At 45.3% G+C, this 16,601-nt stretch overlaps 3 pseudogenes; all 3 read right to left on the bottom strand.

Annotated features, from left to right (window-relative positions):
• Nucleotides 1–6,275: 6,275 nt before the first annotated feature.
• On the bottom strand, nucleotides 6,276–9,817 carry LOC123075002 (bZIP transcription factor ABI5 homolog; annotated as a pseudogene).
• A 1,132-nt stretch (nucleotides 9,818–10,949) lies between these two features.
• LOC123075001 (bZIP transcription factor ABI5 homolog) lies at nucleotides 10,950–14,268 on the bottom strand (annotated as a pseudogene).
• Nucleotides 14,269–15,151: 883 nt separating this feature from the next.
• Nucleotides 15,152–16,325, bottom strand: LOC123075000 (bZIP transcription factor ABI5 homolog; annotated as a pseudogene).
• Between the last annotated feature and the right edge of the window lie 276 nt (nucleotides 16,326–16,601).

Below are 16,601 nucleotides of genomic sequence, written 5' to 3'. Positions count from 1 at the left end.
GTGGTTCGTAGCGAGATGGATTCCATCTTGGCGAATGAAACTTGGGAGATAACTGATCGTCCTTATGGGTGCAAACCTATAGGATGCAAATGGGTTTTCAAGAAGAAGCTTAGGCCTGATGGTACTATTGAAAAGTACAAGGCTCGGCTCGTGGCTAAGGGTTATACCCAAAAGGAAGGAGAAGACTTCTTTCATACTTACTCACTTGTGGCTCGACTGACCACTATTCGAGTTCTACTTTCACTAGCTGCCTCACATGGTCTTCTCGTTCATCAAATGGATGTTAAGACTGCTTTCCTAAATGGATAGTTGGACGAGGAAATTTATATGGAACAACCAGATGGGTTTGTACTAGATGGTCAGGAAGGAAAAGTGTGCAAGTTGCTAAAGTCTTTGTATGGACTCAAGCAAGCACCTAAACAGTGGCATGAGAAGTTTGAAAGAACTTTAACAGCTGCAGGCTTTGCTGTAAACGAAGCTGACAAATGTGTGTACTATCGCCATGGTGGGGGCGAGGGAGTTATCCTTTGCTTGTATGTTGCTGACATACTGATTTTCGGAACAAATCTGAATGTTATTAAGAACGTCAAGGATTTCCTATCTCGCTGTTTTGAGATGAAGGATTTAGGAGTGGCTGATGTCATTCTGAACATCAAGTTGTTGAGAGACGATGATGGTGGGATTACATTGCTTCAATCTAACTATGTGGAAAAGATCTTGAGTCACTTTGGCTATAGTGACTGCAAGCCCTCTCCAACACCATATGATGCGAGTGTGTTACTTCGAAAGAATCGAAGAATTGCTAGAGATCAATTGAAATATTCTCAGATTATTGGCTCGCTTATGTACTTAGCCAGTGCTACAAGACCTGTCATCTCTTTTGCTGTTAGCAAAGTGAGTCGGTTTGTCTCAAAACCAGGAGATGTGCATTGGAAAGCTCTAGAGAGAGTTTTGCGTTATTTGAAAGGCACTTCGAATTATGGAATTCACTACACCGGGCACCCAAAGGTGCATGAAGGGTATGGTGACTCAAACTGGATCTCAGATGCTGATGAGATAAAGGCCACGAGCGGTTATGTATTCACTCATGGAGGTGGCACTATTTCTTGGAAGTCTTGCAAGCAGACCATCTTAACAAGGTCAATAATGGAAGCAGAACTCACAGCACTAGATACAGCTACTGTTGAAGCAGATTGGCTTCGCCGGCTCTTGAATGACTTGTCGGTTGTTGAGAAACCTGTACCGGGTATCCTTATGAACTGCGACAATCAAACTGTGATCACGAAAGTGAGCAGTTCAAAGGATAACATGAAGTCATCAAGACACATTCAGAGAAGGTTAAAGTCTGTCAGGAAAATGAGAAACTCCGGAGTTATTGCATTGGATTATATCCAAACGTCTAAAAATCTGGCAGATCCTTTTACTAAGGGTCTATCACGTAATGTGATAGATAATGCATCGAGGGAGATGGGTATGAGACCCACAATATGAGTTGTTCATAGTGGTAACCTATTCTTTGTGAACGGAGATCCCGTGAATTAGATGTGAAAGACAAGTTGTTGATCAACTGAGAGGAGAGTATCCTTACTATTAACAATACCACTCCATGAAGATGCAATACTCTCCTAAAACTGCATGGCAGGTTGATGTATATCTTAATGTGTTCTAAATGGCTCATTTAAGCAGAGATGTTGTCCTGCAGAACATCTTTTGAAGAACACACCTATATGAGTCTGATTGTTAAATGTCGCAATCTATGAGAGTAGGGTTCTCTCTAGTAAACTCATGAAAGGTCTCGGAGTATGACGCATAAGCTCCACCCGCGGGGAAGACCCATGATAGCCACGTATTGGTCAAGGCTTTATGTGAAGCTAGATTCGCAGAAAACTTGCAGTTCAAGGCCCAGTCCACTGCTCAAGTTGCTTACTAGTGTAGCATAGAGTTCTAGGTGGAAGTTCAACTTAATAGTGTCCACTGCAGTACCAGTATATAAAACCGTGTTTTGGAACCAAAGGCAAATTTTGTGTGCCTCTGGGATCTGGTGGGGGATTGCTGGAATTTTGTCTATTTTGGGCCTAGCCCAATAACAGTTTCAAAAATTCCTAATAAATCCTAGAGGCCCACGCAGCCCATTCGTGCAAGGCAAGAGGTGGAACTAAAGTTTAGTGCCACATTGCTAGTTTAGAGGGAGTTGGACCTCTTTATAAGGGAGGCTCTTTCTCCACATGTATGAGGATGAGAACAACAGGGACATCCACGCGCGCTCCTCCTCCACCGCCCGCCTCGCCATGCCACGCCTCGTCACGAAGCGGGTTGCGGGAATGAGCCGAGCCGATGTCTAAATTTTTCCCACGCACGACGGATATACGAAAGGTCATGCGGAAGCTGAAACGTTTTTGCTGTAGTGGAGAATTGAATACGAACGGCGCACCTCTTCGCCTGCTGCCTATTCGTTTCGTCTCCCTCGTTCTCTTCAGCTCCTAGTGCAGCCTCTCACCTCCTTCTCTTGCGCCTATAAAAGGGAGGTCACTCCTCTTAGAGAGACGCACCAGAACCTCTTTTTCCTCTCGCCACAAGTTCCTGAGCACTGCGCTGCTCCTACGTTCTTTCCCATCCCGGCTTGCGGCGTGCACCGTAGGTTGGGACAGTAGGCCTCCGGAACCGCACCTTTTGAGACCTGTACAGGAGAAGGGTGATAAGGTTTTTGGGGAGCGCTCAGCGCGACTACTGACTTCTTCGTCACGGACGCCCTGGACTCCGACGACTACTTCCCCGACGACAACCTCTTCGACGACATGGCTGGCAAGGACACCGACCCCAAGACCGGTGCATCTGCTCCCGTTCGATACGTTCTCATACTCTTCCTGTTAGAGGGTCTGTCACAACTTCTTGCTCTAGTGTCTGTTCTAGATGTGTTCGGTTCTAATTCATATATGCAGATGATGTTTACCTTCTCTTTGTCAAATCGCATGATTTGTTTTATCACTGCTATACTAGTTGTGCTTTATATATTATTTCTGTTAATAAAAATCATTTGATAAATTGCTCATATTTCCAACAGCCATCCCTCTACTCACCCACACCTGTTATTCTCCGGCGACGGCAGGCTAACCAGTAAACCCTCGTACTCCCCTCCGCATGGGAAACAACTGTCGAGTCTTACCTGGCTCCGTGTCGTTCCCTCCCTGGTGCTCTCGGCGCGGCATGGTCAACATGGTCAACGAACGACATCCATCGGAAGTGGACTGTATGTGGAGAGGCTGACAGCTGGGTCCACGGCCGCACGCAAGGAAATGCCTCCATATTACGCGCAAAATAATGATTCCTCCACCTGACAGCTGGGACCCACCGGAAGGGCCTCTGTATTTCGCGAAAAAAATGTTCCCCCCACTGTCAGCTCGGACCCACCAACTATATCTTCGCACGCAAGGCAGTGCCTCCTTATTACGCACAAAAAATGAATACTCTCCCTTCTAGCTGGGACCCACCGTAGTGGGAGGCTGACTTGTGGGCCTGCTAAGTTGACGGGGACAGAGGGCTTTGTCAACTTAGTCAATATGAACGATTCTAGCTCTAGTGGCCGTACGATGTCCATCCAACGACTGTAGTTCTTCTTCAACGTCTGGTCTTCTTGCTCCAGCCGCCCAAACCAGCGCCAGTCATGCCGCGTGGTCCGTCCTCCCATGGCCGGCTATGCTGCCACAGAGGCCTCACCGCCCCTACTACTCCCACCGCTGACTAGGCCATCCCTCTACTCACCCACACCCCCTGTTATTCTACAGCGATGGCAGCCTCACACTGCAGCCGAACCAGTGAACCCTTGTACTCCTCTCCGCGTGGGCATCCACTGTCGCGTCTTCCCCGGCTCCGTGTCGTTCCCTTCCTTGGCCTCGCTGTCGTCCACCGCCCTGGTGCTCTCGGCGCGGCGTGGTCAACGTGGTCATGGAACGACTTCCATCGGAAGAGTACTATACGTGGAGAGGCTGACAGCTGAGTCCACGGCCGCAGCAAGGAAGTGCCTCCTTATTACGTGGAAAATAATGATTCCTCCACCTGACAGTACGGACCCACCGGACGGACCCACCGGACGGGCCACCGTATTTCACGAAAAAAACGTTTCCCCCCTGACTACTGGGACCCACCAGCTACATCTTCGCACGCAAGGAAGTGCCTCCTTATCCTCCCTGACAGTCGGGACCCACCTGGTTGAAGCGTACGTAGCATTGTCATTCTGGTCGCGAATGTGTACATACATATTGGTCGATCGGTTTTTCTGCAGGCTGCCGCGATAAACCATGGCCGACTAAGGAAGGGCACGTGTTGTAGTAGAGGCGTGCACATAGCATGTACACGTACGTACAGCCAGGATGCAAGAAAGTAAATACAGCCACGTACGTACATACGGGCGGGGTCTCGAATGCCTACTAGCGCATATGTACAGACAGGGCTCGTGTACATGGAGATGCAACGACGGCGTCGTCTTCATCGGCAGCCAACCGGCTAGGTCGGAACGGAGAAACTGCGTCGTCGTGTTCATCGGGAGCCAACCGGCTTGGACAGAACAGCCGATCGAAACGAGGCCCGACGTACCACAGAACGGAGGAAACAGCCTTGTGTTCGACCGGCCACGGTCGAAACGGGATCCTGTTCATCGGGAGGGGTCTAGCATACCGCAAAATAGAGGAAACAGACTTCTCTTGGACCTCCTACGGTCGAAACGGGGTCCTGTTGATCGAGAGGGGTGTGGCGTAACGCAAAATAGAGGAAACGGACTTGTGTTGGAGCTCTACGGTCGAAACGGCGGTCCTGTTCATCAGGAGGGGTGTGGCGTACCGCAAAACGGGACTCCACGGGCTACTGTTCATCTCCACCGTCAACCTTCTCCAGCCCCCACGGGCTATTGTTCATCCACCATCGACCTCCTCCAGCCTCCACGGGCTCCTGTTCATCCAGCCTCCACCGCTCCTCCATCGGCTACTATTCAACCAGCCCTCCCCACGGGGTCTTGTTCAACCACCCCTCCATGGGCTACTGTTCATCCAGCCCTCCACCAGCTACTGTTCAACCAGCCCTACATGGGGTCCTGTTCATCTAGCCCTCCACGGGGTCCTGTTCATCCACCCCCAACCGACTCGATCGATCTGGGTCATGTTCATCCAGCGGCAACGGCCTCTACTACCACGGGGTTATGTTCATCCAACCCCCCACCGGGAACTGTTCATCCACCCCCCCGAACAACACTCACTGTTCATCAAGGGAAGGAGGCACCAGGTTCGATCAGCTTCATTTAGCAGCAGTAGCAAAGGAATCGCTCGATCGGGTTCAGTTAACAGATCGATCGATCGCTCGGGTTCAGTAATGCGTAGCCTGCAGTGCAATCGCTCGGGTTCAGTAGGCGAACGCCCCGCTCGGGTTCAGTTAGAGTCCAACACCTCGCACCCACGCGCGTACGTGTACAAAAGAATCGCGCATCACTCGGGCCCCGACCACCCACCGTAACCGAGAACTCCTCGATATTTTCCTCGCCCTCGCTTCTACCACAGTTTTTTCCGTCATGGACGGCCCAAAGAACATCATGCAGCTGCATCTCTGGCCCGTCCAGGACGAAAATCCCATTTTCTGTCATGATTTTTTGCCATAGAAGTCGGAGCCCACCACATCTATGATGATACTGGGTTTTGTCACAATTATCATCATAGAAGTGTCATAAGCATGACAGAAAAAAAATTGTTCGGCCCAAAATGTCACGGATTTGCCTTTTTTTGTAGTGCATAAACTGTTTTAAGACTTAGCAATTATGTTCTTGCAAGCAATTGGCAAATTATGGTAAGTGTGGGAGGTTTTTTTCTTAGAACATAAGGATCACCCTTGGCCTCTGATGCACACATCCATAGGAGTATGAGGGTTGATGATCGCTATCATGGTTGGCCAACGAGGGAGCGCAACTGAAGGCTAGTCGGACCATCAAGCAGGAAGTGACGAGGGAGGGGAAAGTGAATCGACTACTCAAGCATTACGATGGGTGACCACCCACAAGTCTCAAGGGATCCTGTGTGACCACTGATTTGAATAGCTCAAATTTCACTAGATTTAAGAACTTCTAGAATGAATATAATATCACCGACGTGGCAAAGTGTGCCTACGTGACTAAAATAAACTCGTGTGTCATCTCCACTTCTTCACAAGAGAGGAAAGACGAAGACTCCCACACACACACATGGACCACACACATTGCATCGCATCATATTAAATCGCGAGTACACATCAACATATTGCTAACTTTCTTTTGTTCCATTTGTTTGAAGCTTCTGACAAACACATATACCTATAAATAGTACCAACAACACAAGTTCACTTGCTAGACTAGATAAGCACTCACATTTGTGTCCTTATGGGTTTTAGCTACTACTAGTATATTACTATACCGCCCCTCTCCAAAAAGGAAAGGTAACTGTTATCAACACCACAATTCATTCGCTCCTAATGCTAGCATGGCTATGGAAGCTGAATGGCGGGTCACCGTTCACTAGATTCAGCTTCTGTTGCGCCGTGATAGGGTGCCACCTTTCTTCACGTTCACTTTCTTCTTGGATTGTTCCATCATCTTCTCCACCAGCTGTAAGAAAAAAAGATCAAGAACACAAGGTGGTTTTATCAGCACACACACACACACACACACACATTAACTGTGTTAAACTTAGCAATTAGATTGTTACAAGCAGTTGGCAAGTGATGGCAAGTGTAGGAGGATTGCCACGCGATGGTGGGAAAATGTACGTAACATTTCTTTTCTTGGTCAACAAAATCGTCTTCTGCAACAAAACAGTGACACAGTTTAGTTAACGGTAAGAACTTAAAAGAATAAGAAAACTGAATTTTCTCATTTTTTTCACTGGTCAATAGCTCTGTACCTACTCAGCTTTCGGACGAGCTTTATCCTCCTTGAGGTGGTTCAGTTCAGCTTCAAGCTCCACAATATAAGCATGTATGATTATCAAAGATGGAGTGTGTACATGTCACCAAGCTTGTTACCACTATTGCAAAAATGGCGTTGCATAAAAGCAAACCATTTTGGCAGCAAGGTAAGTACATGTTCCTAGCACGCGATCGTTCGGCTGACTCATGATTCTTGACAATGCAGTGGTGGCGATGCTCGATGCTCGTCTTGGAGGACTGATCCCCTGGGGCATCGCCGTTCTCCATCATCGCTCCGTCGCCCATGTAGTTCATCATGTCAGCCTGCGTCATGGCGCTCCTCCCGTCCGACGATCAGGGGCTCATGATACCCACCACACCTTGAGGAGTTGGTGGCGGAGGCACCACAGCCATCCCTGTGTACCCATTGGGGATGAACCCCATGTCGTTGCCCATCACCGAGAACATGTCATTGGTCGGTGCCATCGGGTACATCATTAGGCCAGGTAGATGCCCTTGCTGCACGGAGTTCATCTATCCATGGAAAATGCCGGCCGGCACAGGTGTGTGGCCACCGACGCCAAATCCTCGGACGACGCTGGCCTTGACAAGGAACTGCTACAGCGTCGTCTCTCCGAGCATCCCCTGCTGGTCATTAGCCGCAACCGAACTGCCATTCCCCTCAAAATGTAAAATTGCGCAGTTGCGCTACCTACCAGCAAGGTGGTGTCCAATAGGGAGCTGCCATCTAACACTATGTGGTCCAAGTATCTTTGTATGACATTTCTTTTCTGGATTTCCCATCTACGTATTTCCACTCTCACTCTTCAACAGTTGGCCCCCACTAGTGTACTTCACATGCATGCATGACAGTGTGGCAGAATCACTTTTTCTTCTCCCACACAATAAATCCATCAATTTCTTCCTCCTTAGCTAATATAAAACATCCATATCTTCTAAACCATATATTCATTTGTGAATTTGTTTATATTTGAACTCGGTATGCCAAAACCTTTAAAATGAGATCAAACATGAATATTTTTTAACCATATTTAAATTTGAACATATATTTCACATGCCAAATAATCTATTTCACAATGATACACTACAATTTCACTTTCTGTAGTGGCTATTGCACAATTCAGAACCTACATTTCACTTTTCATGAGCTTGCTTCACAAAAAAAAACACCTAATTAAATTGCACATTTTTCACTCTTTTGAAATAAACTATTACACATGTTCAAACAATCAGTTTCACAAACGACACAATAGAATTTCACTTTCTGTAGTTACTCTTTGATAATTCAGAACCTACATGTCACTTCAGACGGGCTTGGTTCAGGAAAATCACATATATTTCAATTACAAATGTTTGAAAAAACTTATTCACTCTTTTGAAATAATTAGTTTCACATTTATACATTGTAATTTCACATTTGTGGTTAATATTTTCACAATTCAGAACCTACTTTTTACATTTCACTAACATGTTTCACAAAAATCACATATACACATTTAAAAAAACATATTTCACTCTTTTGAAATAATCAGTTTCACATTTATACATTATAATTTCACATTTTGTGGTTAGTATTTCACAATTCAGAACCTACATTTTTACATTTCACTGTCATGTTTCACAAAAATCATATCTATTTTAGTTACACATTTTAAAAAACATATTCCACTCTTTCAGCAAATCAATTTCACATTTTGTTGTTCCTACTCCCTTCGTCACAAAATATCTGACTCAACTTTGTACTGGCTTTAGTACTAAGATAGTGTAAAGTTGAGTCACTTATTTTGGGACGGAGGGATTATTTCACAATTCAGAACCTACATGTTACATTTCGTAACTCTGTTTCACAAAAAGCACATATATCTCAATTGCATATTTTTTTTAAAATATTTTCACTCTTTTGAAATAAACTATTACACATTTCAAAAAGTCATAGGTTTCTAGTAAAATATGATGGTTTTACACATTTTTGTGGAAATAGTGTTTTAAAAAATTTCTAGTTATATATGTTTGGTTCACATATGGAATGTGAAATGTTGAAATTTAAATGTGTTCGAATGTATTCATGCTTGGACTTGTTTAAAAGGCCTTGGCGCTAGGAGTTCAAATATATACACAAAAATAAAATAGGAAATTATGGTTTAAAAGATAGGGACGATTTAATTTAGTAAAGGTGAAATAAAAGGTTGGATTTAACCAGAGAGGGGGAGAGAGAGAGAGCACACACTGTCATATTTCTGCCATGCATCCATGCCAAAGACAAATAATGGGGACCACTAGCTATATTTTGATGATGTATACTAGTGTATAGCAGAAAATGAGAATAAAGTGGTCCCACCTGCACGCATCTTCACGCGAGCAATCAATGGCGTAGCATCACCACGCAAAAAGACTTTCTTCCATTCCCCATCATTCTCTGGACAGGAAGCTGCGGTGAGGAACGCACGACGTAAGGCTGGGCATGCACCGGTCGGGGCTCCTTGTTGATCTCATCCCACACCTCCTCCATCGTCTTCTGGCACAGCGGAGGAGGCAAGGAGAAGTACCCCTGCCGGCATAGGCCACTTCCTCTTGCATCCCCGTCACCTCCGCTTCCACCATCACCCACCGCAGGAGCCTCCTGCATGCCCACAGGACCACCGCCGATAGTCTCTTGGAACTCCTCGACATTCCATATGTTGCTCATGAACTCGTCCATGTTCATGGATCCAAAATTGCGCACCACCTCGCACACCGATTATTGCAGCTCATCCAGCATCAATGCGAAGATCAAAGACTGCAGCATCGGCGCAACCATCTGCTCCTCACCTTCGAGAATGCGCGGGTGTGAGGTGACTTCTCCCTCGGATAACTTCACGTCCTTGCTCATCTCTGACGCCATCCTATCTCTCCACTATGGTCTCTATGTACGCTCTTCCTTGTGATGTGTGGTTCAGTCTTGTGCGCCGCACCACCCTATTTATAGCCTGCCGCATGCAAGAGATAAACATCAATTAAAGCATTAGATAGCTATTAAATTCATGTCAGTGATGAAAAAGGTGAGCTATAGATAGATAGATACAGAGTAGATAGCTCGTCTCGTACTGGATAGATAGGGTGCTGCCAAAGTGCCAAACATTCACAAGATGCAGCTACCGCAACGCCATGACAGGGCGCCACCCTTCTTGGTGTTGACGTTCTCCATGGACTATTCCATCATCTTCTCTACCAACTATAAAAAAATCAAGACCAAAAGGTGTTACCCTCAGCACGCTCACATTAACTGTTTTAAGACTTGACAATCATGTTGTTGCAAGCAATTGGAAAATTATGGTAAGTGTGGGAGGTTTTTTTCTTAGAAAAGAGGGATCACCCCTGGCCTCCGATGCACACAGCCATAAGAGTATGAGGGTTGATGATGGATATCATGGTTGGCCAACGAGGGAGCACAACTAAAGGCTAGTCGGACCATCAAGCAGGAAATCATGACGGAGGGGGGAAAGTGGATCGACTACCCAAGCATTACGATGGGTGACCACCGACAAGTATCGAGGGATCCCGCGTGACCACTGATTTGAATAGCTTAAATTTCACTAGATTTAAGAACTATTTGAATGACTAAAATTCCGCCGCCGCGGCAAAGTGTGCCTAGGTGACTAAACTCAACTCGTGTGTCATCTTCACTTCTTCACAAGAGAGGAAAGGCGAAGACTCCCACACACACATGGACCACACACATTGCATCTCATCATATTAAAGAGCAAGTACATATCAACACATTCCTAACATTCTTTTGCTGCGTTTGTTTGAAGCTGCTGACAAAAACATATACCTATAAACAGTAACAACAACACGATTTCACTTGCTTGACTAGATAAACACTCACAATTGGGTCCTTATGGGTTTTAGCTACTACTAGTATATTACTATACCACCCCTCTCCGAAAAGGAAAGGTAACTGTTATCAACACCATAATTCATTCTCATACTCATGCTAGCACGGCAATGGGAGCTTAATGGCGGATCACCATTCCCTAGATGCAGCTTCTGTTGCGCCGCGATAGGGTGCCACCTTTCTTGGCGTTCACTTTCTCCTTGGACTGTTCCATCATCTTCTCCACCAGCGTAGGAAAAAAAGACCAAGAACACGAGGTGGTTTTATCAGCACGCACACATTAACTGTGTTAAGACTTAACAATTCGATTGTTACAAGCAGTTGGCAAGTGATGGCGAGTGTAGGAGGATTACCATGTGATGGTGGGAAAATGTACGTAACATTTTTTTCTTGGTCAACAAAATTGTCTTCTACAACAAAACAATGATATAGTTTAGTAACGACAAGAACTAAAAAGAATAAGAAAACTCAATTTTCTCATGGTTTTCACTACTCAACAGCTCTGTACCTCCTCAGCTTTCAGACGAGCTTTGTCCTCCTTGAGGTGATTCAGTTCAGCTTCAAGCTCCACGGTATAAGACTGTAGGATTAACAAAGACAGAGTGTGAATGTGTCACCAACCTTATTACCACCATTGCAGAAATGGCATTGCATAAAAACCAACAATTTTGGCAGCAAGGTAAGTACCTCTTCCTAGCACGTGATCGTGCGGCTGACTCATGATTCTTGATCATGCGGCGGTGGCGATGCATGATTCTCCTCTTGGAGGACTGATCCTCCAGGGCGTCGCCATTCTCCATCATTGCTCCGTCGCCCATGCAGTTCATCATGTCAGCCTGCGTCTTAGCGCTCCTCCCGCCCGACGACCCGGGGCTCACGATACCCTCCCACCTTGAGGAGGTGGTGGTGGAGGCATCACAGCCATCCCTGCGTACCCGTTGGGGACGAACCCCATGTCGTCTCCCATCACCGAGAACATGTCCTTGGTCGGTGCCATCGGGTACATGATTGGGCCAAGCTGCTGCCCCTGCTGCATGGGGTTTATCTGTCCATGGCCATGCCAGCCGGCACAGGCGCGTGGCCACCGGCGCCAGATCCCCGGATGACGCCGTCCTGGACAAGGAACTGCTACAGCATCTCTCTCTGAGCGTCCCCTGCCGGTCGTTGGCGAAAACCAAACTGCCATTCCCCCTGAAATGTAAAATTGTGCGGTTGCGCTACCTACCAGCGAGGAGGTGTCCAATAGGGAGCTGCCATCCAACACTATATGGGCCAAGTATTTTTGTATTACATTTCTTTTCTCGATTTCCCATCTTCGTATTTCCACTCTCACTCTTCAACAGTTGGCCGCCACTAGTGTACTTCACATGCATGCATGACAGTGTGTCACGAGCACTTTTTCTTCTCCCACACAATAAATCCAACCATACACAATAAATCCAACCATTTCTTCCTCCTTGGCTAATTTAAAACATCCATATCTTTTGAACCATATATTAATTTGTGAAACTTTTTTATACTTGATCTCTGTGTGCCAAAACCTTTAAAATGAAATCAAAATTGAATATTTTTAACCATATTTAAATTTGAACATATATTTCACATGTCAAAATAATCTATTTCACAATGATACACTACAATTTCACTTTCTGTAGTGGCTATTGCACAATCCAGAACCTACATTTCACTTTTCAGAGGCTTGCTTCACAAATAAACACCTAATTAAATTGCACATTTTTCAAATAACATATTTCACTCTGTTGAAATAAACTATTACACATGTTCAAAAAATCAGTTTCACAAATGACACAATAGAATTTCACTTTCTGTAGTTACTCTTTCATATTTTAGAACCTACATTTCACTTCGGACTGGCTTGGTTAAGGAAAATCACATACATTTCAATTACATATGTTTGAAAAAGCTTATTTCACTCTTCTGAAATAATCAGTTTCATATTTATACATTGTAATTTCACATTTGTGGTTAATATTTTCACAATTCAGAACCTACTTTCTACAGTTCACTAACATGCTTCACAAAAATCAAATATATTTTAGTTACACATTTTTTAAAAACATATTTCACTCTTTTGAAATAATCAGTTTCACATTTATACATTATAATTTCACATTTTGTGGTTAGTATTTCACAATTCAAAACCTACATTCTTACATTTCACTGTCATGTTTCACAAAAATATCATCTATTGTAGTTACACATTTGTGAAAAAAAACATATTCCACTCTTTCAAAAAATCGATTCCACATTTTGTGGTTACTATTCCCTTCGTCCCAAAATAACTGACTCAACTTTGTACTGCCTTTAGTACTAAGTTATTATATAGTTGAGTCACTTATTTTGGGATGGATGGATTATTTCACAATTCAAAACCTACATGTTACATTTCACAGGTCTATTTCACAAAAATCACATATATTTCAATTGCATGTTTTTCAAAAAACATTTTCACTCTCTTGAAATAAACTTTTACACATTTCAAAACGTCTTAGGTTTCTAGTAAAATATGATGGTTTTACATATTTCTGTGGAAATAGTGTTTTAAAAAATTTCTAGTTATATAGGTTTGGTTCACATATGGAATGTGAAATGTTGAAATTTAAATGTGTTCGAATGTATTCAAGATCAGTCTTGTTTAAAAGGCCTTGGCACAAGGAGTTAAATATAAAAAAATCAAATAGGAACTTATGGTTTAAAAGATAGGGACGATTTAATTTAGTAAAGGTGAAATAAAAGGTTGGATTTAACAAGAGAGAGGGAGAGGGAGAGAGAGAGCACATTGTTATATTTCTGCCATGCATCCATGCCAAAGACAAATAATGGGGACCACTAGCTATATTTTGATGATGTATACTAGTGTATGGCAGAAAATGAGAATAAAGTGGTCCCACCTGCACGCATCTTGATGCGAGCAATGAATGGCGGATTTGTCGTCGCTAGGTAGCATCACCGCGTAAAAAGACTTTCTGCCATTCCCCACCGTTGGATGGGCAGGAAGCTGCGATGAGGGACGCGCGACCTGAGGCTGGGCATGCACCGGTCGGGGCTCCCTATTGATCCCAGCCCACACCTCCTCCACTGTCTTCCGGCGCAGCGGGGGAGGCAAGGAGAAGGACCCCTGCCGGCATACGCCACTTCCTCCTGCATCCCCACCACCTCCGCTTCCACCAGCAGCCTCCTCCATGCCCACCAAGCCACCGCCGATAGCCGCTTGGAACACCTCGACATTCCATATGTTGCTCATGAACTCGTCCATGTTGATGGACCCAAAATTCCGCCCACCTCGCACACCGAGTATTGCAGCTTGTCCAGCGTCAGCGGAAGATCGAAGACTGCAGCGCCGTCGCAACCATCTACTCCTCACCTTCGAGAATGCGCGGGTGTGAGGTGACTTCTTCCTCGGAGAACTTCACATCCTGGCTCATCTCTTCCGACATCCTATCTCTGCACTATAGTCTCTGCGTACGCTCTAGCACGCTTGTGGTGTGTGGTTCAGTCTTGTGCGCCGCGCCACCCTATTTATAGCCTGCCGCATGCAAGATATAAGAATCAACTAAAGCATTAGATAACTACTAAATTCATGTGATTGATGAAAAAGGTGGGCTATAGATAGATAGATGCAGAGTAGATAGTTCGTCTCTTACTGGATAGATAGGGTGCGCCAAACGTTCACAAGATGCAGCTACCGCAGCACTGCAATAGGGCATCACCTTCTTGGTGTTGACGTTCTCCTTGGACTATTCCATCATCTTCTCCCCCAGCTATAAAAATAGTCAAGACCATAAGGTGTTACCATTAGCACGCTCACATTAACTGTTTTAAGACTTGGCAATTATGTTGTTGCAAGCAATTGGCAAGTTATGGTAAGTGTGGGAGGATTTTTTATCTTAGAAAAGAAGGATCACCCCTGGCCTCCGATGCACATAGCCATAAGAGTATGAGGGTTGATTATAGCTATCATGGTTGGCCAACGAGGGAGCGCAACTGAAGGCTAGTCGGACCATCAAGCAGGAAGTCATGACAGAGGGGGAAAGTAGATCGACTACCCAAGCATTACGATGGGTGACCACCGACAAGTCTCAAGGGATCCCGCGTGACCACTGATTTGAATAGCTCAAATTTCACTAGATTAAGGAACTATTTGAATGACTAAAATTTCACTGACGCGACAAAGTGTGGCTACGTGACTAAACTCAACTCGTGTACCATCTCCACTTCTTCACAAGAGAGGAAAGGCGAAGGCTCACACACACACATCAGAAATGGACCACACACATTGCATCGCATCGTATTAAAGCACGAGTACACATCAACATGTTGCTAATTTTCTTTTGTTCCATTTGTCTGAAGCTTCTGACAAACACATATACCTATAAATAGTAACAACAACACAAGTTCACTTGTTTGACTAGATAAACACTCACATTTAGGTCCTTATGGGTTTTAGCTACTAGTAATAAATTACTATACCACCCCACTCCAAAAATGAAAGGTAATTGTTATCAGCACCACAATTCATTCTCATCCTCCTTCCTGCACGACTATGGAAGCTGAATGGCGGCTCACCGTTCACCAGATGCAGCTTCTGTTGCGCCACGATAGGACACCACCTTTCTTGGAGTTCACGTTCTCCTTGGACTGTTCCATCATCTTCTCCACCAGCTGTAAGAAAAAAAGATCACGAACACAAGGTGGTTTCATCAGCACGCACACATTGACTCTGTTAAGATTTAGCAATTAAATTGTTACAAGCAATTGGCAAGTGATGGCGGGTGTAGGAGGATTTCCATGCGATGGTGGGAAAATGTACGAAACGTTTTTTTCTTGGTCAATGGGATCGTCTTCTGCAACAAAACAACGATACAGTTTTGTAACGGTAAGAACTAAAATGAATAAGAAAACTGAATTTTCTCATGGTTTTCACTGGTCAACAGCTCTGTACCTCCTCAGCTTTCAGACGAGCTTTCTCCTCCTGGAGGTGGTTCAGTTCAGCTTCAAGCTCCACAGTATAAGCCTATAGGATTACCAAAGGCAGAGTGTGTATGTGTCACCAACCTTGTTACCACCATTGCAGAAATGGCATTGCATAAAAACGAACAATTTTGGCAGCAAGGTAAGTACCTATTTCCTGGCACACGATCGTGCATGACTCACGATTCTTGATCATACGGCAGTGGCGACGCTCGATGCTCCTCTTGCAGGACTGATCCTCCGGGGCATCGCAGTTTTCCATCATCGCTCTGTCGCCCATGCAGTTCATCATGTCAGCCTGTGTCATGGCACTCCTCCCGTCTGACGACCCGGGGCTCATGATACCTACCCCACCTAGAGGAGGTGGTGCCGGCGTCACAACGTCCATCCCTGCGTACCCATTGGGGACGAACCCCATGTCGTTGCCCATCACTGGGAACATGGCGTTGGTCGGTGCCATCGGGTACATCATTGGGCCAGGCTGCTGCCCCTGCCGCGCGGTGTTCATTTGTCCATGGACCATGCCGACCGGCACAGGCGCTAGGCCGCCAACACCAAATCCCCGGACCATGCCCACAACTGAACCGCCATTCCCCATGAAATGTAAAATTGCGTGGTTGCGCTACCTACCGGCAATGTGGTGTCCAATAGGGAGCTGCCATATAACACTATGTGGGCCAAGTATCTTTGTATTACATTTCTTTTCTGGATTTCCCATCTTCGTATTTCCACTCTCACTCTTCAACAGTTGGCCCCCACTAGTGTACTTCACATGCACGCATGACAGTGTGGCACGGTC

Source organism: Triticum aestivum, chromosome 3D, assembly GCF_018294505.1.
Source record: "Triticum aestivum cultivar Chinese Spring chromosome 3D, IWGSC CS RefSeq v2.1, whole genome shotgun sequence".
NCBI lineage: Eukaryota > Viridiplantae > Streptophyta > Magnoliopsida > Poales > Poaceae > Triticum > Triticum aestivum.
The sequence above is the reverse complement of the archived record's forward strand: the minus strand, read 5'-3'. Positions and strand labels throughout refer to the sequence as shown.